The sequence below is a fragment of the Equus quagga genome, chromosome 4 (assembly GCF_021613505.1).
Source record: "Equus quagga isolate Etosha38 chromosome 4, UCLA_HA_Equagga_1.0, whole genome shotgun sequence".
NCBI classification, from domain to species: domain Eukaryota; kingdom Metazoa; phylum Chordata; class Mammalia; order Perissodactyla; family Equidae; genus Equus; species Equus quagga.
This window is the reverse complement of record NC_060270.1, coordinates 113159253-113184503: the sequence shown is the minus strand read 5'-3', so window position 1 is coordinate 113184503 and position 25251 is coordinate 113159253. Positions and strand designations below refer to the sequence as shown.

Below are 25251 nucleotides of genomic sequence, written 5' to 3'. Positions count from 1 at the left end.
AAATGAGGTGATTTCATAGAAGTATTTAGACTTCTGGCTTCTCTGGAAAGATCGGGAAACACAGTAACCTGGCCCTGCATGTCAGCCATCGGTACATGCTTCATGGTGGCTCCCCCTTCAGACCAGGCCTATCTTCTCTGGTTCTGCAGTCCCAGCCTCTCCCCTTTAATGTTACCCGTCTCTTCTCTGTAGGCATTGAGACCAGGTTCCTGCCCTTGGCCAAGTGACAGCTGCTCAAAGTGAATGGCCATGGCCGATGGCATTGTCACTGTCATTATTTGTGCTTGTCTCCTCCTGAGATTGCAAACTCCTTGAGGGCTGGAGTATTACTTGTTTCATATGTTTGTGTGCTTATAGCCTTGGGCCGAGCCTGGCTCACCAGCACTCAATAAAAGTTTGGTTAATGACTCTTTGAGATTTAATTCTTTGCAAGCATTTGGCTACAGATGAGGAAGGTGACATTGCAATGATTTGCCTCAAGTCCAAAAGCTTAGAAATCCCAGTCCAATCTGCCTGAGTTTATGAGTAAAAGATGGGCGTGGTGTTCAAGAGCATTTCTTGACGGATCCATCAGTCCTGAAGTGCTGATTCCTGGGAATTTCTTTTGAGTCACAGAATGCATTCCAAAGGCTCTTGAGCAACTCTGTAGTAAGACAACAACAAACACACTGTTTTATTTGGCTAAACTGAATGTTCATCTATCTTTTCACTATTTTGACACTCGATCTTTGATTCATAACATCCCGTCTTCTCAGATGTACTAAATGGCAAGCTATTTTTTAATGATGGTGAAATACAAGTATCCTAGTCAAGACAATTTTTCAAGAATTTTGTGACAGTCCCTCAAATCCCTGGGGTTTCCTTCGGAGTATTGCTAAAACAGTGTTGGGCAATACAGCTTTCACCGTGGTCTTGCTGGAAGTCAGGGTTAAACCGTTTCTTTTTCTCCTTAGATTGGACCATAAATCTCTGAAGGTATAATAGCTTACATTTGGACAGCATTTTATAGTCTACATTATCACATGCATTATCTCAGTTTCTCCTCACAACAACCCTGAGGGTAGGGATTATTATTCCATTTTATAGCCCAAGAAATGGTCTCAAAGAGCTTCAGTGACTCGTTCAAGGCCTAAAACTAGCCAGGGGCAGGGAGATTTAAGCCAATCTTTTTACTCTAGATCCGACCGTCTTTCTGTACTTCCAACTGATTTTTTTTTTCTTGAGCACATCATTTTGAAATAAAAATGTTGGCTCTAAATTCCTATGATTTGAGCTTTTAATCCCCTCCCCCCAACCTAAAATACTGGCTCTACTGTTCTCTAGTGAAGCCTTGAGGACCACCAGAGGAAGGCGCTAAAGATGGTTCGAGCACCTTCAAGGGCCTGGAGGGACGTCAAGGGGGCTCAGACCCCCTCGAAGAGGCCCAGGACACCGGTGAGCTGGGTCTGACCTGGGACTTCTGCTCCTTCACCTAAAATCTTTCCCACTCTCGCCCGTGCCTCAGGGCCGGGAGCCCCACCTGCATGCACACATTTGCTCTAAGGAGTTGCAGTCTTGCCTCTTAGCTCTCCGGGTTCTTATGGAGGAGCCACTCCTGCGAAAAGCTTAACTTGCCGAAAGACCCTCCTCGAAACCCATCTGCGCTCCTTTAACCCGCTTGGCGGGCGTCACTTGCTCAGTTTGCAGATCTGGATTCAGAAGCGCCGGGACACAGGAGAGCAGAGCGGCCGGGGCTCAAGCTCCACAGCTTCCAGCTCCCTGGGGAGGGAAGGGGTCCTCCCCTCGGCCGGGTACCCCATGCCCTGCCGAGCGCCGGGGGAGGGGAGCAGGAGGGTGGGAGAGAGAGGAGAAGGGGGAAGAAGAGTCGGGGGTTGGGAGAGAAGAAGAGAGGGAGGGAGAAGAGAGGGGAGGGGGAGGGGAAAAAGGAGGAGGAGGGAGGAGAAGGCGGAGGAGGCCGCGGGCCGAGAGGAGGGCGGGGCGCCCCTGGGGGCAGCAAGAGGCGGGGCCGGCGGTGCGGGGGGCGGGGCCGGGGCGGCCGAGACCTGCCCTGCCCCCCGGGGCGGCCCCGAGCCCGGCCGGGCCCTCGGAAGTCGGAAGAGGGAGGTTGCCGAGTGGCTGCGAACATCGAAAGGCAGCGTCAAGTTCTGCTTCCCGCGCTGACCGGCCCCGCTCGCCCACGCGTGCCCGGGGAGGCTGGGGGCCAGCCGGGGTCGGGCGCGGGGCCGGGGGCGCGGGGAAGTGAGCGGAAGTCGGAGCTGAGACCGCGGAAGCAGGGTGGCTGGCGGAGGTCGCGGCAGTCTCCGAGGCCGGTTCAGATTTGCTCTTGCCGCGTCAGCTTTCCGGGTTTAAGACTAGAGTGTGGCCGCGCTGTGATTTTCTGTAGAAAGCAACGGTCGAGAGTGCCTCTCGGGTGTAGTGCTCCGATCGGAAAGGCGGGAGCTTGGTGATCAAGGGGTTCAGTGCGGCTCAGCCGATTCCTCAACCTGCCCCTCAAGGGCTCCCCGTTCTGAAAATGAGTTCTTCATGTCTGCGGTCCCCGTGTTGGAAACCTGCAGAGGATGTTGCGGGGGGAAGGGAGGGCTCAGTCTTCCAGGCCGAAGGTGCGTGTGAGCAGGAGTGAGCCTCCATGTGCGATGAGGGTCTTTGTTCCAGGAGCCCCCCCTTCCCAAACCTCCAGTGAGTGGTGGGGTGAAGGGTTAGGGCTGCATGAAGGCGGGGCAGCTTGTCTGTCTCAAAAGAGCAGGTGATCCCCAGGGAAGCCGCAGCCCCCAAGTGCTGATTATCTTAAAATGGTCCAGACCCCTTGCCTCCCGTGCCTGTGTCCCGTGTCCTGCCCGTGGTCATCTCCTGAGAAACTTCTCGTTAAATAGTGACGTGTATTGCATTTGTTCTCCTTTCTTGCCTGTCATTCTCTGCTCCCAAGCCCAGGTTACAAGCTCATCCTTTTGTTTCTGCTTAATTTGATTGGATGTTTCCCCTTATTCTTTGACTCTCCAGTCTCCCTCGGGCCTTTGGACATCTCACAGAAGGCAGTGTTGAGAGCCCAACTCTGGAGACGGACTTGGGTTGAATCTCAGCTCCACCACTAACTAGCTCTATGATTTGAGACAAATTACTTAAATCTGTCTACGCTGCCGCTTCCACTGCTGTAAAATGGACATGATACTAACACCATCTCAACAAGGTTGACTGGAGGATTGAAGGAAATGATCATGTAGTTTATCTAGTCTTATCTATCAGAGTCATGAGCCCCCTTACTCCTAAGCTACCCTTGCTATCTCCCCTTCCGCACCACTTTACTTTGCCACCTAACTCATTAAACAAGGGGTTGCTTGACATGTTTTCTCTGTGTATAGAGAGCTTGTTTCCTCAGCCTGCTTTTTAAGTTCTTTAAACATTGTCACTTTTATTTCTATGTATACTCAAGGCACCAATTTGGTACATTGCACATAGCTTGTATTTAATGTGTTTGTTGATTGAGTGATTAATAAAATCTCACTGATACCTAGAGAGAGATTTTTCTAGAATATTTGAATTTATGGAAAAGGAAAACTTCATGGGACAGGGTAAGTAGAAGAAAATTTGACATATGAAGTTATCTTGTTAGTTTAAGACCATAAAAATGTATCATATATAATAATCTCAATTATATAAGGAAAACTGCAAAAAAGACAATTGGAAGTGAGCATGCCAAATGTTAGAGTTGATGCCCTGGTCTAGTAGGATTATGAGTGGGTTTTTTTCTCTTGCTTTATAATTTTTAGTCCTTTCCAACTTTTCTACAGTCAGTGTGTATTATTCTGCTACTCAGGAAAAGTACTTAAATTATACCTATAATTTAGTTGATAAAAATGATCATATTTTGCTTTTTGGGTTTTTAAAAAAATTTTTTTTAATGATCATATTTTGGGTAGTTAGAGATGGAGGGGGAAAAAAGAAATCCTGAGAATAAAAGCAACAGTTTTCTTCTAAGTTTTTCATCATTTTTTTTTCAGACCAGCTAATATTTTCTGATTTGTGGTAGAAAATCAACTCATCAATTTGAAATGTAAAGACATTCCCTTTTCAGTGACCAGGATACTTGTCTTGCTTATTTAAGGGACTTCCCTTGAAGTATCAAGATCCCAGGCGGGGAGCCAAAATCATAGAAGGGTTCATGTTAAATCCAGAGTCAAGGCAGTGTGAGTGGAATGGTCTTAATGGTTATTTCAACCAAGCTGTAATGGTCTAGTGAACTTTGACCTAACCAGTGATTTTCTTTTTTGGCTTAAAGATGCAACCAGTGCCCTCTTGCTTGTATTACTGTAACACTTTTTTTGTTTTTTAATTTCAAAATTTACAGTTTACTTCAAAAAGAGTTGCCATCCATTTTTATTGAAAATTAAGATGACACCTTGATTTATCTGTGCACAGAGTAATTCATTCAACAAAAATTTGCCAAGCACCTATCCAGTGCCAGGCTCTGTGCTGATGCTGGGAACACTGGGCAAGACCTGGTCCTTATCTTCCAGGAGGTTAGCGTCTAGTTGATGGACATGCATATATAAACAATGATGTAGAGAGAATTATCTCAGGGGCTTTGGTAGTTCCCTGGGTAGACAAACTCACAGCAGCCAGTGAGACACTAAGGAAGAGCCAGTTCTAGTGGCAAAAGAGGACAGCAAGAAGGAGGAGGCAGGAAAAGCCTCATAGAAAACTAGTTATCTGGGCTGGTTATGGCTCTAGCTTGTAAGCGGGTAGTCCTTCCTAATATGAGACTATTATTCTTTTCTGTACTTTGCCCTAATCATGTCGTCTTATACATTAGCCATCTGATTACATTCTCTGATACATTAAGGGTATGCTTTGTGATTCCTTCTTTCATTGATAGGTCCAGTAAGTTTACAACATTCAAATCCTATTCCGTGGACTGGCCAAAATTTAAAAATATGTAAGTCCTTTTATCAAGTATGATTGATACTGATAAAACACATTAAACCTTACATTTTTTGTTTTTACTTAAAGCATATTATTGTACATTCATTCCCCAGTCTTTTTGGTCTTGGGCTCACTATGTGGATCCTCTGATTGAAATTACTCATTGTTTTTTTTTTTGCATTAGCTCCACTCTTGATACATTGGGTTTAGGATTTCCAGCCTTTGTTTTTCTGTAGTGGGCAAATTGCTTAAAGACACTTGTAAAACATATCAGTGTGGAGTTCTTTTAGACTTTACAATTTCTTTCCTCATCTTTTACTTTTTCTAGCTCGCAACTAATTTGACATCAGTTTTTATTATTTATTTTTTAGTGACCTGCCTTTATAAAGTCTTTTCAAAGCATTCAACTTCATTTTTATATTATTTTTCATGTCTGTTTTTTTTATTTGTTTTTTTTTTTTTTGCACTCATACTTCATTATTTAATGGGCATAAATACATTTTAGAATAAACTGACTCTAAGCACACAATTCAACTGTTGTGTATTGTTTCATCTTTAAAATGCTAGTCATGACCCAGTGACTTATTTCAGCCCAGTAAATTGATATGAAGACCTACAATTTGAAAAATGCTGGATTAAAGAATAGCCTCGTAGTATTCGGTGCACCTGGCTTCAGTGGGGTTAGAGAGGAATAGAGAGTGAAGGTTAATCCAGGGAGTTGGTTAAGCAGTGTTTCATTAAGAGGGCTTCTACTGTATTAAAACTTTGTTGCATTAACTTTATGGGCCAACCACTAGGGTTTGGAAATTTCATTGCACTCAAGTTTGGGCTGTTATGGTTTGAGTTTTAAAGAAACCTGGCCTGGATCTGAAACTCTCAAGCTTAGAGTTAGGGCTAATGGCCCACAGAGTTTGTGTTATATATTTAACCAATCATAACTGAGCCATTTGATTATATCCTTTTCAGTGGATAAACAAGGTGATTAATTGATAAAATGTTTAAGCTACTCTAAGAGAACATCTTTCCTAGTTTATGACAATATCAGGGGCACTTAAGAATCTCCACTTAAGTCTTAGCCTTGTATTCTCTCCAGGGACACGGGACTTGAAAGATGTTTGATGGAGCCAGAAGAGGATATGACCAGCAAGAATATTTGTTTAAACTGAAATCGAGACCTTCCTTCTCTTCAATGGAGACTCCCAGATACACAAGCTATTGGGGGCTATCCTACCAGAGAGCACAGTAAAGGCAGGTGGGTATTTTCCTGGATTGATAGCTTTAGTTACCCTGGTCTGCAGGACTAGCTCTCAGAAGTTTACCTCTTTTCAAAATGCCTGTCGTTCAGTGAAGATGGGGCCATTGAAAGGATGGACTATTTGTGGCAAAATATTTGGGAATCTCCACCTGTGACTTAGGTACTTCTATCCTCTTTTTAATGAGGGCACACAGTGTGACAGCCTTCATTTTTGAGGATGTCAGGCCGGAACCTTAAAAGTAGGTTTGGTGTGGAGATTGCTGGGAAAGAGGGCTGGTGAGGGATGCACCCTCGGCACGTCTCCTGGCTTTGCTGGCTGTTTTTCTGAATCTTTTAAGATGGAGCTCCCTCTTGTAATTATGGAGAGGACACAATAACATCAGAGAGAGAAGCCAACCATTTCTTCAAACAGGGCCTAATGAGGGGTCATCACAATTGTGTGGTGAAACTATAAACTCACATTATCAATGCAAGTAGAGTGACCAGGCTCTCAGGGTTTGATTCATGCCAGCCAGACTCACTGAAGACTCTTGAATGAACAGAATGCCATCATTGTCTGACATGCAATGAAGATGCCAAAGGGGACATTCATCTCCAGTGACCAGAAGACTCATGTATGTTCTCCAGGACCCTCACTACTAAATCCTGGGTACTTGGGTAACCACCCTAGTAACAGAAAGTTGTTTGGTGATCTTAAAATCGTAAGAGAGAAATGGATGGTGTTGTGGGTTGAATTCTGCCCCCTCTAAATTCATATGTTGAAATCCTAACTCCTGGTACCTTGGAATGTGACCTTATTTGGAAATAGAGTCATTGTAGATGTAATTAGTTAAGATTAAGAGTGGAGTGGCCCCTAATCCAATGTGACTTGTAGCCTTATAAAAAGGGATAGGATCAAACTTAAGTTATTATCAACTTAAAATAGACTATTATAGACACAAACCATTATACGTAAGCCCTTGTAGTAACCACAAAGCAAAATCTTACAGTAAATACACAAAAGAGAAAGAGAAAGAAATATAAGCATAGCACTAAAGAAAGTCACCACAAAGAAAGTGATGAAGAAAGGAAAGAAACAGAGAGGAACTACAAAAACAGCCAGAAAACAATGAACAAAATGGCAATAAGCACATACCTATCAATAATTACTTCAACTGTAAATGGACTAAATTCTCCAATCAAAAGACATAAAGTAGCTGAATGGATAAGAAAAACCCCCATTGGGCCAGCCCTCGTGGCCTCGTGGTTATTAAGTTCAGTGTGCACTGCTTTGGCAGTCTGGGTTCAGTTCCCAGGTGCAGACCTACATTGCTCTGTTAGTGGCCATGCTATGCTGGCAGCCCACATACCAAAAAATAAAGATTGGCACAGATATTAGCTCAGGGCAAATCTTCCTCAGGAAAAAAAAAAAAAAGACCCATCTATATGCTGCCTGCAAGAGACTCATTTTTGATGTAAGGACACACAGGCTGAAAGTGAAGGCATGGAAAAAGACATTCCATGCCAATAGAAACCAAAAGAAAGCTGGAGTAGCTATATTTATATCACATAAAATAGACTTAAAACAAAGACTGTAATAAGAGACAAAGGGATTGCATAATGATAAAGGGGTCAATCTAACAAGAAAATATAATATTTGTAAATGTTTATGCACCCAACATAGGAGCACCTAAATAGATAAAGCAAATATTAACAGACCTAAAGGGAGAAATAGATAGCAATACATAATAGTAGGGGACTTTAATACCCCACTTACATCAATGGATAGATCATCCAGACAGAAAATCAATAAGGAAACATCAGCCTTAAACCGCCTGTTAGATTAGATGTACTTAACAGATATTCACAGCATATTCCATCCAAAAGCAACAGAATACACATTCTTCTCAAGTGCACATGGAACATTTTTCAAGATAGATTATACGTTAGGCTACAAAACAAGTCTTAATAAATTTAAGAGGATTGACATCACATCAGGCATCCTTTTTTGACCACAGTAGTATGAAACTAGAAATTAATTACACAAAGAAAACTGGAAAATTCACAAATATGTGGAGATTAAACAATGTGCTACTCAACAACCAGTGGATTAAAGAAGAAGTCAAAAGAGAAATCAAAAATACCTTGAGGGGCTGGATGGTGGTGCAGCGGTTAAGTGCACATGTTCCACTTTGGCAGCCTGGGGTTTGCCGGTTCAGATCCCGGGTGCGACATGGCACCGCTTGGCAAGCCATGGTGTGGCAGGCGTCCCACAAATAAAAGTAGAGGAAGATGGCCACAGATATTAGCTCAGAGCCAGTCTTCCTCAGCAAAAAGAGGAGGATTGGCAGATGTTAGTTCAGGGCTAATCTTCCTCAAAAAAAGAAAAAACCTTGAGACAAATGAAAATGTAACATATCAAAATTTATGGGATGCAGCAAAAGCAGTCCTAAGTGGGAAGTTTGTAGTGATAAACACCTACCTCAAGAAACAAGAAAAGTCTCAAATAAACAACCTAATGTTACACCTCAAGGAACTAGAAAAAGAATAGATGAAGTTAGTAGAAGGCAGGCAATAGCAAAGACTAGAGCAGAAGTAAATGAAACAGAGACTAGAAAGGCAATAGAAAAGATCAATAAAACTAAGAGCTGGTTCTTTGAAAAGATAAACAAAACTGACAGAGCTGTTGCTAGACTTACTAAGAAAAAAGGACTCAAAATCAGAAATGTTGGATTTAATTAGTCTTTGGGTGATGAACATAATGTAATCTACACAGAATTTGAAAAATATTACAATGTACATCTGAAAGTTATATCATGTTGTAATCCAATGTTACTGCAATAAAAATAAATAAATAAAAAAGAAATGAGAGAGGAGATGTTACAACTGATACCAAAGAAATACAAAAGATCATAAGAGACTAGTATGAACAACTATACACTAACAAATTGGTCAACCTAGAAGAAATGGATTAATTCCTAGAAACACAGAACCTACCAAGACTGATTCATAATGAAATAGAAAATCTGAGCAGATCAATTGCTAGTAAGGAGATTGAATCAGTAATCAAAAACCTCCAAAGAAACAAGAGTCCAGGACCAGACAGTTTCACTGGTGAATTCTACCAAACATTCAAAGAAGAATTAATACCAGTCCTTCTCAAACTCTTCCAAAAAATAGAAGAGGAGGGAACTCTTCCAAACTCATTTTATGAGGCCAGCATTACCCCAATACCAAAACTAGACAAGGATGCCACAAGAAAAGAAAATTACAAGGCAATATCTCTGATGAACATAGATGTAAAAATCCTCAACAAAATATTAGCAAACCTAATTCAACAATACATTAAAAGGATCATGCATCGTGATCAAGTGGAATTTATTCCAAGTGTGCAGGGATGGTTCAACATCTGCAAATCAGTCAGTGTGATACACCACCTTAACAAAATGAAGGATAAAAATCATATGATTATCTCAATAGATGCAGAAAAAGCACTTGACAAAATTCAACATCCATTTATGATAAAAATTCTCAATAAAGTGGGTATAGAAGGAATGTACCTCAACATAATAAAGGCCATATATGATAAGCCCACAGCTAACATACTCAACAGTGAAAAGCTGAGGGCTTTTCCTCTAAGATTAGGAGTAAGACAAGGATGCCCACTCTCACCACTTTTATTCAACATGGTATTGGAAGTCCTAGCCAGAGCAATTAGGCAAGAAAAAGAAATAAAAGATCTAAATTGGAAAGAAAGATGTGAAACTGTCAATATTTGCAGATGACATGATATTATATATAGAAAACCCTAAAGACTCCATCAAAAAACTATTAGAACTAATAAATTCAGTAAAGTTACAGGACACAAAATCAATATACAAAAACCTATTGCATTTCTATACACTAATAATGAACTATCAGAAAGAGAAATTAAGATAAGAATCCCATTTACAATTCCATCAAAAAGAATACAATACCTTAGGAATAAGTTGAACCAAGGAGGTGAAATACCAGTATATTGACAACTACAAGATGTTAATGAAAGAAATTGAAGAAGACACAAATAAATGGAAAGTTATTCTGTGCTCATGGATTGGAAGAATCAATATTGTTTAAATGTTGATACTACCCCAAACAATACACAGATTCAATGCAATCGCTATCAAAACTCCACTGGCATTTTTTCACAGAAATAGGACAAAGAATCCTAAAATTTGTATGGAACCATAAAAGACTTCAAATAGCCAAAGAAATCTCAAAACAGAAGACCAAATCTGGAGGCATCACACTCCCTGATTTCAAAGTATATTACAAAGTTATAGTAATTGAAGCAGTGTGGTATTGGCATAAAAACAGACACATAGATCAATGGAACAGAATAGAGAGCCCAGAAATAAACCCATGCATATATGGTCAATTAATTTAGGACAAAAGAGCCAAGAATATACAATGGGGAAAGGACAATCTCTTCAATAAATGGTATTAGGAAAATTGGACAACCACATGGAAAGGAATGAAACTGGACCACTATCTTACACCACACACAAAAATTAACTCAAAATGGATTAAAGACTTGAACATAAGACCTGAAGTCATAAAAATTCTAGAAGAAAACACAGGCAGTAAGCTCCTTGACATAGGTCTTGGCAATGATATTTTGAATCTTTCACCAAAAGCAAAAGCAACAGAAGCAAAAATAAACAAGTGGGACTACATCAAACTAAAAAGCTGCCAAGAAAAAGAAACAATCAACAAAATGAAAAGGCAACCTACTGAATGGGATAAAATTGCAAGCCATATTTCTGATAAGGGGCTAATATCCAAAATATGCAAAGAGCTCATACAACTCAATACCAAAAAACAAACAATCTGATTAAAAAATGGGCAGAAGATCTGAATAGATATTTTTCCAAAGAAAACATAGAGAAGGCCAACAGGTACATGAAAAGATGTTCAACATCATTAATCATCAGGGAAATGAAAATCAAAACCACTATGAGATATCACCTCACTTCTGTTACAATGGCTATTATCAAAAAGACTAGAAATAACAAGTATTGGCAAGGATATGGAGAAAAGGGCACTTGTGCACTGTTGATGGAAATGTAAATTGGTGCTGCCACGATGGAAGTTCCTTAAAAAATAAAGAAAATAGAACTACCATATGATCCAGCAATTTCACTTCTGGATATTTATCTGAAGGAAACAAAAACACTAATTTGAAAAGATATACACACCCCTATGTTCATTGCAGCATTCTTTACAATAGCCAAGAAATGGAAACAAGCTAAGTGTTCATCAGTTGATGACTGGATAAAGAAAATGTGATATATATATAATGGAATATCACTCAGCTATAAAAAAAAGTAAAATCTTGCCATTTGTGACAACATGGATGGAACTTGAGGACATTATGCTAAGTGAAGTAAGTCAGACAGAGAAAGACAAAGACCATCTCTCTTATATGTGGAATCTAGAAAAAATATATTTAAAAAAACCCAATAAGATCATAGATACAGAGAACAGATTGGCGGTTGCCAGAGGTGGGAAGAGGGGTGTGGGAGAAATGAGTAAACTGTTTTTGTTTTCAGTATAAATAAATTGAATTAAAAAAATAATTTTATTGTTGAACAAAAAGTAGCCTTAAATAAAAACTCCCCCTCAGATTCAGAGTTTAATTAAACATGATTATAAAAATGTCAAAAGCAAAATCTAGTTCTGTAAACTGGAGTGAAATTTAATAAAATGTTAATCTAGTTATTCTTAAGCGGTAGAAACAAAAATAACATTGTTTTTTGAGTATTACATGTTTGTTGTAGAAGAATCAAGAAATACCACAGATAGGCAAACAAGAGGACATAATAAACTAACCAGAACTCCAGCTGTTTCATAACTCTTTCAACTTGGAAATATTCTTCCAGATTTTTGCCTATGTGTGTAAATATTCAAAAATAAATATTTTAAAATTTATAATTATACATTTAGACATAGGTAAATACATATCTAAAACTTCCATTTTTCCCTAAACAATATAATGTAAACAACTTGATATGTAAGTACATATACTTCTCCGATATCATCTTTGTAATAAAAAAAAAAGGAAAATTTGGACAGAGACACACCCACAGAAGGAGGACGCCACGTGAAGATGAAGGCTGAGATCAGGGTGATGCCTCTATAAGCGAAGGGACACCAAAGATTGCCAGGCAACCACCAGAGGGAGGAGAGAGGCGTGGAATGGATTCCTCCTCATGGCCCTCGCTCAGAGGGAACCCGTCCGCTGACACCCTGATCTCAGGCTTCTGGCCTCCAGAACTTTGAGACAATAAATTATTTAAGCCACCTAGTTGGTTTAAACTTCGTTACAGTAGCCCTAACAAATGAGTACAGATGGTTTTGCAGACTATTTCACACTGTGGAGCTTGACAAATTACCCCATAACCCTATCTAGTGACCAGATTATCTGTAATTCCTAGATATAGTCTTTGTCCCTTGGGCAGTACTGGAAAAACACTGCCCAAATTTTGGTCTTTGGGTTTCCTTTTCCAAATCTAAGAACACCTTCCTTCTTGGGTTTATACGTTCTTCCTTCTGACAGGTTCCTACCGTTTATTATATCTCAGTCCCCTTTGTCACACTCTGGTTATGACCCACGGTATGCCGATGTTGCCCCCGCCAAGCATTTACACACGCTCCCCAGACTATTCTCAGTTTTAGTGAATAGAAGAATCATCTGCGGGCTGGTGATTTAAAAAAAGAAAAAGAAAAAAGAACAAGGAAGAAAGAAAGAAACAAACAAAAGCAGACTTATGACCATGCCTCTCGAAATTTTGATTTCTAAGTTTGTGGTGAGACCCAAGAATAATCATTTTAAATAAGTACCACGGGTGCTGTCAACCTCATGGATCATCTCTTGATTCTTACCAGCTTCTTTTTTAGAGCATAATCTAAATTCCCAGCTCTGGAGACAGCCAGCTTGATCCAGCTTTAGTGGGTCCCGCTCCTAGCTTTGAGGCCTTAGGCATCCCCCCGCTGAGTTCAGAAGGAGAGTGGGTGTCCAAGCCAGGCCAATTCACTCATTCAACAACATTTTCTGAGCACCTGCTATGAACTAAATACTGTTCTAGGGTCTGGAGATACATCAGTAAAACCAATAGACACAAATCCTTTATATTCTAGCTGGGAGAAAACCGAAAATGAAACACTAGGTGAGCAGTACCATAGAAAAAAATAAGCAGGGTAGGGGATTGTGAGCACAGAGGGTCTGCAGGCATCACAATTTTCAATGGGTGTCCTGGGTGGACCTCACTGACAACATGACTCAGGTAGCCATGTGGCTCTCCAGAGGAAGAGTGTTCCGGGCAGAGGGGACAGCCAGTACAAAGTCACCAGTCAGAGGCTGAGGACACCTGGCATGTTAACAGAAACGGAAAGCCAGTGTGGCTGGAGTGGAGTGAGAAGCGGAGGAGAGAGGCAGGGGCTGAGGTCAGAAGGGTCACAGGGGAGCCAGATCATGCCCTTAGCGGGCATTGCAAGGTCGTTGGCTTTTACTCAAGTGAGATGGGGAGCCATTGGAGGATTCTGAGCAGTGACATGATCTGACTTACATTTTTAAAGTATCACACAGGCTGCTGTTGGGGGACAGGAGCAGAAGCAGGGAGACTGGTTCGGAGATGCCTCCAGTAACCCAGGGGAAATGATGGCTAGCAGTAGGGTGGTAGGAGGGGAGATAGTGGGAGGTGGTTGGATGCTGGATATATTTCCAAGGTGGAACCAACCATTTTCTGACAAATTAGATGTGAATGTTGGAGAAGAGAGATGTCACGGAGGACTCTAATCAGGGTGAATCTTGGAACTCTTACTTGGAATGCTCATCAGAAGCATCCCCACATGAGGAAGCACATGACCCATATGTTGCTGGCAGCCATCCATGCCCCTGAGGAGAGCCAGCCTGAGGGTGGAGCCAGTGCTGGGTTTGGCAGGCAGAGTGGCAGAAAGAAATTGGCCTGAGGGCAGTGCTGAGTCACTGAGTCCACACCTGAAGCCTGATCCACTTCTGCACTTTCAGTTACAAGAGCTAAGAGTCCCCTTTGTTACTTTGTTACTTGTATCCAACACATGCTGACTGCTACTCTGACCCAGGCTCCCAGATGTCTCTCAGATGCGCTATTTGCCTAAAGAAACTTCACCATTCCACCAGAGCTGGTCTTCAGACCTCAGGGATGACTTTCCCAAAATGTTCTTTCTCATGCCTCCTCCCGCTCATTGGTCTCTTGGCAAACTGTAAGCCCCTTGGAGTGCTGTGTCAGGAGCAGGGCCAGACAGACCCAGCATGGCAGAAAGCCTGAAATTATTAGCACAACATCCCTGTTGGCGGTAGTAATAGTGGTGGTATGGCCTGTATTTTACAAAGTTGAGAGCAGAGATTAAGGGGCTTACCCAGGATCAGAAAGTCCTCTATTTCAAATCTGAGATTGGTTTGTCTGATTTACCAATCACAATCCATCTGTCACAGAGAACTGAGTAGAGCTTTTCAGGAGGAGGCCCAATGGCTGCTTCCCTGACTGGCAATGTATTAGTACAGATACCACAGATCTAATCTTCAGCCTTTCAGACCCAATAACCACTGGGCCCCTTCACTCAGGGTGATTAAGCTGGAAAGGATTAATTTATCACAGCCAAACTTATAAGAGACTGATGTATTAATCAGCTTGTCAGATTACTGATAATAGGAGATGCTTCTCAAAGTTGACGACTTGTAGACTCTTGAATCTACCCCAGTTTGACCAACATTGCATTCACACTTACACTATGAGACTTTAGATGATCATTTGACCAAGACAGTCATAAATGCAAATCCAGTCTGGGCATTGATATTACAGGGCATTACTTTGTAAAAAGGTGGCGACCCTGCTGATGCTTTGTTAAAATTTTTGTATTATCCTTAAAATGAAAACACAAAACTTTTAAATTATTCTGAGGAATTCATGGACCTCAGAGAATATGATTAAAGACTCTAATATGAAAAACAAAGCAAGAAGAGAAAGACTTTGTTTGAAAACTGGAGCTGGTTATGTATACAGGATGCTCTAAAGCAAGTCCACTCAGGAAACCGGATTGCAGATCAGAAGGCAGATTGGTGGGTGCAGAATATGAACAGAGGGAGCTGGCTGTCCTCAGGGGTCACAGCCTGCAGACAAGGGTAGCTAGTTATCCTATCTGCATTTGCTCTGCAAGGATTTCTAGGACTCTACCAGTCACGGAGAACAGAGCTCCATCTTTTTTGCATTATGGTGGAGAAGCACTGACAAATTAGTATCCACCAACTTCCCTTTTCCTAGACTTCACCTTGAATCCATGAAGGCTCCGTGCCAATGCATCATTTCTAGGGAAATGGAATTGTGCTCTCCTCCAGACAAGGAAGGGACTGGGACCAGAAGGGTGGAACACCAAAGTGCATGCTCTTTCCAATTAGCATGTTGCTAGTTTCTGTCATTGGACTAAAATTATGAGGCACCCGTATATACTATAGGAATGGTAAAAGCAACTTTTTGATCTCTCCCAATTTTGTCTACAGCAGACTCTGAGAATGAGCATTCTTCTTCTTCTTCTTCTTTTTTTGTCAAGGAAGATTAGCCCTGAGCTAACATCTGCTGCCAATCCTCCTCTTTTTGCTGAGGAAGACTAGCTCTGAGCTAACATCCATGCCCATCTTCCTCTACTTTATATGTGGGACGCCTGCCACAGCATGGCTTGACAAGTGGTGCATAGGTCTGCATCCAGGATCCAAACCAGCAAACCCTGGACCACCAAGCAAAACATTCAAATTTAACTGCTGTGCCACTGGGCTGACATCTAATCATTCTTTTCAAACGACTTCTCCCAGTGTTCTTTGCCTACTCCTATTTTGGATCTGCCTTTGACCAACCCTCCCTTTTCCCTCCTCCAGCCCCAGCTGAGTCAGTGCTAGGAACTAGGCAGAACCCACCGCCCATTGCCACGTACTCCCTCCTGGCTCCGGAACCAGATTGGACTAGAGCCAGACTCAGCGCTGGGCTGCCTCCAAGCAGGCTGAGAGAACGCATCCTGTTTCCAGGCAGCGATTCCAGCGGCAGCATTCAATTACCATTCTTCCCCGGCCGGTCAGAGCCAGGCAAAAGCATGTAATCCCTTAGGCCACTTGGCAAATGCCTGCCTGTTCTCTAGCATGGTCAGAACAGGGGCAGGGGAAGTAGGGGGCGGGGGTGTTGTGCCTGGTCAGTTTAGAAGTGGGAGGGCTCCCAGGGAGCGTGCCCTGAACCCAGAGAGTACGCGGTCATTGCTGACCCTCCCTTACTTGTCTACCACACCCACTCGGTGCTGATGCCTGCGCAAGCGCCACCAGTGGCCCCCCAGCCAGGCTGGACTCCAGCTGTTGTCTTTACCTACCTACCGTTTCTTACTTATGTGCGCGCTTATTTTCTTCCCGAAGCTCAATGCTCATCCCATTTAGCTCCTCCTCACCAAATGCTACCCAACCTTTAAAAGCCACAGCTTAAATGCGCCTTCCAGAAAGCCTTTTATGATCTACAACCAGAGAGGATCCTTCCTTTTTTTGTCAACAGTCATACCCATTTTCCTGGACCTATCTTAAAACAGATAACCTTCTGATTTCTGTTGTTGCTATTGAGGTACATTGCTTATCTGTTCTACCAAGAAATAGGGTAGGACGTGAGGGCATGTCTGACTGCCTTTGTTTTTCCCATGAGGTTCTGCATGTTGTAGGGATGTGATATTGTTGAATGAATAATAGGTTGAAAGCATTGTACATGTGATACACAAATTACAGAAGACTAGATCCTTGACCCGTTTGCTTTCAGAAGCTGCCTCCAAGCAGAGCTTCCCTGAGATCTCTCTGAGCTCCCACACACCTGCAGCTAAAGGGGCTTCCTGCAGGGGAAGGGAGCCTCCAGGTCCTGAGCCAGCAGTGAGCCAGCGTCCCTTCTGATTGGCCAGTGCCTAGGCCACACCAGTTGTTAAACATATATCTTGAATATTAGCCCTGCCTCTGAGACAGGCGGCACCAACCAAGTGGCATAGACAAGACACTGGGTACAAATGCATGTTATAGCAGTGAGACGTTCCCATTGTGTGTGAGGCACAGCCTGGATGTCAGGAGGGGGATGTGAGAGGGTGAGGGAGGTGAGTGTTGCTGGAAGATGAAAATCAGGGCGTGATGTCACCTTTCATTAGTAATTATGTAACCTTCAACAAAAGAGCACGGGCCTGGCAGTGAGGAGACCAGAGTTCTAGTTCTGGGGCGGACACCTGTGCTTAGAACTTGGGCAAATCACTTCATCTTGTCACAGTTAATTCCCCTACACAACAGGGGCATGGTTGAAGCTTTATGGAGACACAGGGTTGCTGGGTGCAGGTAGAAAGTCATGGCTGGAGGCTTGAGAATGGAGAGATCAAAGGGATAGTATTCATGTGCTGAGCCTTCCTGTGGAGGAAAGCATGCATTTTCTTCCTGTGCTTTAACAGGATATGTTTATAGGTTCTAGACCAAGCCTTGGAACTGAGTGTTGGGCAAAAGATGGAGAAAATAAATAGGTGTATGCAACATCAACCTGATCATGTGCCCTGAAGCATTTTTGCTTGAAGCGGGAAGTTTCTTGTCAGGTCAAGTCCCAATTAAACCATGCTTCTTTTTTTTGTGAAGACAATTTTTGTCACTTAAGTTTTTTGTTATTTCTTCTCTTACTGGGCTCACAACTCATTGCCAGACGTGCCCAGTGAGCATGGAGTAGGTTATGTAAGTGTCTGGCACAGTTTAGTTTATTATCACTGCTTTTAGTATTTGGTAAAAAGAAAAATCATTTATTGGTTATATTTTTCTATGCAAATAGAATTGCTTAATAGAACAAAAGGAAATAGAGCAACTGTTACTAAATAACCCAAAAGCAGAAGCTGAGTTCCTTTCGCATGAGTATTCAACAGTGTTTCAGCCACACACTCTGGTCTTGGCAGCTCAGAATTGGGGAAGGCCTGAGCTGTGTGGAGCAATCAGAAGTGAAGATATATGAGATGCTGGAGGAATGCAGGCAGGAGGTCAATGTGTGGAGGTGGTATTGGGGATGAATCTTTTTTTTTTTTTTTTTTTGAGGAAGATTAGCCCTGAGCTAACATCTGCTGCCAATCATCCTCTTTTTGCTGAGGAAGACTGGCTCTGAGCTAACATCCATGCCCATCTTCCTCTACTTTATAGGGACGCCTGCCACAGCATGGCTTGCCAAGTGGCGCCATGTCTGCACCCGGGATCTGAACCGGTGAACCCCAGGCCGCTGAAGCGGAACGTGCGCACTTAACCGCTGTGCCATGAGACCAGCCCCTTGGGGGTGAATCTTAAAGCAGAACCATTTAGTAGCCATGAGCGCCATTCACAAACTCAGTTAAAATCATGTAACAGAAACACATGTTGTGGAACTTCTAATTTCTCAGACACGCTGTGTTTCAGGAATCTTGAGAGCTTCCCATGGGAACTTTCTTGAAACTGGTTCTGTTCAAGACCAAACCCCTGACTGGCTGACCAGTAATATAATTTTCTAGATTTGGGAGACATTTGGAATCTGAGTCTTAAAAATAAGCATATTACAATAGCTTAGAATCTGGAACAGAGATTACAATTTTAACAAAATGCGCTTACATGTGAATTGTTATCATTGATAGACAAACACCAAATTTATCCAACACATAATTCCCAGCCTCTTTTTACACCATAAAAGCCATAAATACAGTACCCACTGGGAAATAAAGGCTGCAGGGTGAGCGGTAAGACAACTGATTGTTTCTCTGGCAAAGGGAATTTTTATAACTCGTTCATATGCTGCTGTATTAATGCTAAAACTTGCTGTTGGCTATTAATTATCCCCTACAAAAATTGGGTTTCTGGTTTTTTTTGTTCTTTTTGGGTTTTGTTTGCTGAGGAAGATTCACCCTGAGCTAACATCTGTTGCCAATCTTCCTCTTTTTTTTCTTGAGGAAGATTAGTCCTGAGCTAACATCTGTGCCAGTCTTCCTCTATTTTGTATGTGGGTCGCTGCCACAAGATGGCTGATGAGTGGTGTAGGCCCACACCTGCAATCCGAACCTACAAACCTGGGCCACCAAAGCAGAGCATGCAAACTTAACCACTACACCATGGGGCTGGCCTCTGGTTTCTGTTTTTAATCTTGATGGGAGAGCAGTTGTGATTGCAGTCTTCAGAGAAGGAGTAGTTGCAGAGAGAGAGTGGTGCTGACAGCTAGAGCCAGAGTATTCACAGGGCAGCTTGATTACATAAAAAGAGTTTAGAGGTGGAGGAGGTATTTTGATACATTTTGCCTCAGAAAATTAAGTTTTCTGATTACTTTTGTTGTTAAAATACAAGTGTATAAAATATGTGTCTGATTAATTTCATAATAAGAAGGCCACTGCCCGATTCTGCTTATACCAGTTATAAGCTGATGCTTTATTTTTACCTTAAGTTTTATGTTTTAAGAAAGATTTAAAATCTAAGTATTATAACTGAGGGGTGGCACAGACAATTATCTCCTTCAGGTCTCTGATCAATGTCACCATCTCCATGAGGCCTACTTTGACCACCTTATTTAAAACTGTCATACCATCCCCACCCCCCACACTCTTTCTTTTCTCCATAGCGCTTATCACTTTCAACCTACTAATTTCCTCATTTATTATGTTTACTGTTTATTGTGTGTCTCCTCCTACTAGAAAGTAACCTTCACAAAGGCAGGCTTTCCTGTGTTGTTCACTGATATATTTTTAGTGCCATCAACAGTGCCTAGTATATAGTAGGCAGACAGAAAACATTTGTTGAGTGATTGAATGACATCTATGTATCTACACTTTCAAATCCTTTTCTGTTCATAGAATACTGCCAACATCTAACAACCCTAAGGTGCATTTCTTAAAGGCAAAACCCTGTGGTTGTATGTGATCAAAGTCTAGTCAGAGAACTGACATTGGGCACAAATGTTTGAGCTCCAGTCGCTTCTTGAGCATTTCTCTGTATAGGACATAGGGAGAAAGTCCTCTCAGTTACTGGGAAGTCGAGGCAGCATGTATTTGTGGAGTACTCATTGCTGTGTACCCAGTGCTGAACCCACTGTTCAGTTCCCCAAAAGGAGAAGGCCCTGCCCGTGTCCTCAACAAGTTGACCATCTGGCTGGGGAAGATTCTATAGTGATGGCTATCTAAGTTCATGACTCTTATTAGCAAGAGGCTCCACCTAAGTTTGACAAAGGAACTGTGCCAGCTTGAGAGCTTTTTAAAGAAATCTCAAGTCAATGAAGATCATTAAAAGCACTTGCAACCACTTTCTCAGACCAGTAGCCAATCCCTTTGACCTGGTGACCAAAGATTTTTTTAAAATAATTGATTGTGCAGTGAGGCTGTGCTGAATATCTTCAAGGTGTCTCCATACCCAAGTGTGGTTGCAAGGAAGAGAGCTCCAATGTTTCCATGCTGTGCTCGACTTGCTGTGAGCAATTCTGTCTATTTAACTAAGACCCAAGTCCGTGCTTGACTCTTACCCTCGCTCACCAGTCAGAGCCCGCAGGTCCTCCTGAGCGAGCTCCCAGTTCTCTCTAGACTTCCCTTGTGTACTTAGCTGACTGATGCAGTCATCTGCTGGTCTCACTGTCTCGGTTCCTCTACCTCCACTCCCTCCTGCTCACCAGAGCCAGATTAATCCTTCTAAATCATGGCTTTCACCTTATCATGTCCCTCTTTAGGAGTTCATTTTACAACAACGCATAGAACTAAATCCAAACTCCTCACCCTTGAATTTTAAGCCTTCTATCAAATAGTCACACCTGGTTGAGATGACCTCAGCTCCTACCCTTTGCCACAATGAACACTGTGCTCCAATCTGGTATCATTCCTCTTCTTTACCCTTCCACTTTCTCATTTTCCCTTTCCTGGTCCTTGCTCTCCATCTTTATCCCCATCTCCTTGCCTTTATTTGTACCATTTCTCATTCTTTCATCCATTCATTCATTAAATAGGTATTGAGCTTCTCCCATATACTAGTCAGTGTTTTGGGCGCTGAGTAAACAAACTCAGCAATTTGGATTATGCCCTCTCCTCTTCTTCCTCAATCCGAGGTCATCCAACCATACACTGCCCTCAAGAGCCAATTCAAGCCTCACCTTCCTAAAGGTTTCCTGCCTGACCCCTCTGGACAATGGAAGGCGGCCAAGTGTAATGGTGTAAGAGTAAAAGCTTGGGAATCAGATAAATCTGGGTTGGAATTTTTGCTCTGCCACCAAATATCTGGAATTATTAGGAAAATTATTCAACCTTTCTAAGCCTCCCATTATCTATAAAATGTGAACCATAGTACCTCGTGGGTTTGTTGTGAGAATGAAGAGAGATAATAGTCAATGCTGATATTGCTGTTATTATCTTCTTCTCCTCTGAAACTTATAGCAGATAAACAATGCCTGGTCACTTAGGAAAGAGTGAATATTGCTTGTAATGCTTTCGTGTGTTTCATGAAACTCCTTCCTCGCTCAGTAGTACTTAAGGAGTGTGTGTGAATGTATGCACAGTAAGAGACGCCTTGCTGTTTCACTGTCCCTCTCCCATTGGATCCCCATTCCTCAGGGACACTGGCTTCTAGATATCCTTTCTATGCCACCTCCCTGTCAAGATGAACCCGTTTTGTGGACTGAAAGCCATCAAGATAGAAATGGAGATGCCTCTGTCTGATCTGGGGCTAATGAAAGAGGGAAACTTACACAAACTGGAGAGTGCCTGAATTTCCAGCTGGTGTTAAGTGGCCATAGCAAAGTATAACCCATGTCTTCAATTTGGTCTGTCAAAGATGGAATTAAAAGTAAATTTGAAGTTTCACAACATGGTTCTCTCTATTACGGGTGCTGCTGTGCATTAAAATCGTCTGTGTGAGGCTCATTGGGATGGACAGAAATTCAATCACTGCTAATGGCTTAAGGAAATGGGGTGGTGAGAATTAGGGTCATCCATCCCAATTGGGGCAAAAAAGAGAACCAGGAAATGTGTTTTTTCAATCTTGACATCTTGCCAGCTGGAGCTAGAGGGAAATGTTTTTCTGAACTCATTGAGCAGACTACTCACAAATCATAGAGATAGCTGCATTCAATGAAAATAGATATAATATTTTTGTGGTCTGGTTAAAGACTTGCACCATCTGCACAGAGTTGTGCAGAGCACCCCTTAGGGACCCTTGAAACTATACCACATCGCTAAGTAGAAGCCCTCTTTAGCAAATGCCATGATGACTGGTTTTATGTAATGAGGCTATGTACATATCCCCAATAACAGTATCTCCCAGTAACAGTTTGGAATATTATAAGAAAAATATGATATGCATATTTAGACATCAATAGATAACAAAGGTTCTATCTGCTAGGTATAATATTTCGATGTGGTATCTGGTTTTGAATATCTATTGATGTTAAGTGGTCTTAAAAAGAATGAATATTCTGAACAGGTTACAAAGCAACTTGATCGTTTTCAAAAAAATTTTCACATGATCTCATCTGGTTCTTATAATGACTTTGGGACAAGGGCAGGGTATTGTCACCATTTTACAGAGAGAGGTTAAATGACTTGCCCAAGGTCACAGAGCCTCTAAATAGCAGAGCCAGGTAAGAATCCTAGTAGCCATTATTATTTTTACTATGATGATGAAGATGATGATGATGATGATTATATTGACTCCCTGGCATACTTCTCTGATTTTTCTGCTCTTCTGTCCTGTACACAGAGATTTCTGGAATGCATGTCCCCTGAGCTGCTTCTGTTTACCCTGGGCTGGGGAGCAGGTGTCCCTAACTGGGTCCTTGACTTTCACGGGGGCAGAGAGGGGCTGGCCTTGCTCTCATGGCTCATTTCCTAGTTTTGCTTGGGGCCAGGCCTGAGTGGGTTGGTTAGAACTGGAGCTCTTTTTACATTTCATGTTTTTCTGGTTTCTAAAAATGAAACAGGGCAGAACCCCCTGCAGCAGGAGTGTTTGTTCCAGGCAGGGCGTTGCCTGCCAGTCTCCTCCCGTAGAAGGATCTGCCTTCCGGCATTCCGATTCCCCCACCTTGGTGTGTGATCACTGACAAGTTTTAAAGATATATCACGTTCAGTGTCCAGATCTGACTATTGGATTTGAATGCAAATGTAGTAGGTTATGTGGTTTCATTTCATTTAAAAAAACTTAAAGATGGGAGGTACACATATTTGCTAATTTATGCTGAAGCTTTAAGAAGGGACTGTCCCCAGCCCCAGAGGAGTCAGGCTGATGCCTTGACTCAGGGAAGGAGTGGTGGTGACCAGCAGAGGCTGACATGTGCTGGTTTGGTGGTGGGGCACAGCTGGGGCCTGGGGTGGGGCTCTGGCGGTGCGTTATCTGAAAGAGAGGTCATTCACTCTCATTTGGTCTTTGCTTGAATTTGTTTTGGAAAAAAAAGAGAAACACACCCAAAATTCCAAGTAATGGAACTTCGTTAAGTTGGAAGTGCCAAGGTTGTGTGAATGGGGAGGGTTTTCATTGAACAACAGAATGCGAAACGCTTGCTCTTTCACAGCTGGAACAAATCCATATTGCACATCTGCATTAATCCTGCTGCTCATGCTTTTCACAGTTGTTTCTGAGGGCAAGGACCTAAGTTTTGGATGTTCATAAATCAGACCTGTGCCGGGGAAACCCAGAAACATTTAGCAACTCTACCCAGAGCGTGTAAAATAGCCACGGCCTGCCGTTCAGTCCCATTCACACACCTCCTAGACACAGAGGACTCCAAAGGCTGCAGGAAGGCATGGCTCTGAAAGTCTGTCTAACAGGCTGTGAGAACATGCTTTCCCACATAAACTCTGAGACATCTGGGCAGAGAGAGAGACTGGAAGAGAGATGGGTGGAGGCAGGGAGACCTTCTCCGGATAGAATAAGCTAAGAGCACAACAGCAGCCGTGAACGTGCCGGAGGAAGGCAGGCACATAGCCAAGAATCTCTGAGCAAAAGTTGAGCAGCAGGGCAGGCCCCTCTCCCAGCAGTCAGTCACCAGCCTAGGAGAGTTGGATGGTGCCCACCAGTTGCCTAAGCAACCAGGAGGTGTTTGGAACCGTCGGGGGTTCATTTGAACTCTGGGCTCCAGGGAGGGGTCTCCTTTTTCTTTCCTAATTGTGTGGTGAACAGCTGGAGGGGCTGAAGGGACCGTGGTGGTTTGGGGCTTCAGAAGCCACCTTCCTCCTGGCCGGCTGAGTCCCTGGCCTTTGTGTGACCAGGAACGGACTACGTCATGGCAGCAGCTGTGTGTCTCTCCAGCTACGATCTGCATGTAAAATCATACTTGTGATTGCATCCTAACCCTTTCGGCATAGATATGACTTAATTTTTAAGTTGTCCTCTCCTGGAGGAGGATTGTGTTCTTCTTCCGAGTCTCTGCATCTCAGTCTCCAGTGTCCTCCATGACTTAGTTTTTCCCCTCTCCCACCCAGGCAAGAAAGAAACTGAGCATCCTGATCCGCCAAGTCCTGAGAGGATCCGGCCCTCAGCAGAGGAGGTGGCCTCTGTATACCAGCTGTGTGCCGTCACATCCAGGGGGGCCGGGAGGACCACCAAGGCCAGCCTCCTCCAGGCCTCAGCACTACCTCTCTTTTCAACCCCCTTCCCTTCTAAAACTAAACTGCACTCCCTAGGCCGCCAGACTCTATTTCCTGGCTCCCAGAAATCTTTGGTGTGAGAAAAGGCAGAGGAATCTCCTGGGGTGTATTTGGAAGGAAGGGAGTAAGCTCAGGGTTGGAAAACTTCCACAAGCGGAATCTAAATCAGTGGTTCTTAACTGTGCTGCACAATAGAATCATCTGGGAGCTGTTAAAAAAATTGTGACGCCTAGGCCCAGAGATTCGGTTTGAAGGCCTTGATCAAAGGTGGGGGTTTTTTTTGGCAAAGGTATTTTTTTGAACTATTCTCAGGTGATTCTGAGATCCAACTAGGTTGAGAACCACTGATGTAAAGGCGAGTAGCCGGGGCATGAGCTCAGATGAGGTCCCCGTGTGCTACACAACAGGTCTGATCCTTACTCGTC

At 42.8% G+C, this 25251-nt stretch overlaps 2 long non-coding RNA genes across 2 annotated transcripts; one reads left to right on the top strand and one right to left on the bottom strand.

Annotated features, from left to right (window-relative positions):
* Window positions 1-395: 395 nt before the first annotated feature.
* On the bottom strand, window positions 396-1869 carry LOC124238482 (uncharacterized). Its single transcript, XR_006888315.1, has 2 exons — window positions 1520-1869; window positions 396-643 (listed from the first exon to the last, which is right to left on the bottom strand). It is a non-coding gene; the product is annotated as an uncharacterized LOC124238482 (long non-coding RNA).
* A 229-nt stretch (window positions 1870-2098) lies between these two features.
* LOC124238419 (uncharacterized) lies at window positions 2099-24961 on the top strand. The gene is made up of 4 exons (XR_006888304.1): window positions 2099-2600; window positions 4871-4930; window positions 6011-6169; window positions 24662-24961. It is a non-coding gene; the product is annotated as an uncharacterized LOC124238419 (long non-coding RNA).
* Window positions 24962-25251: the final 290 nt, after the last annotated feature.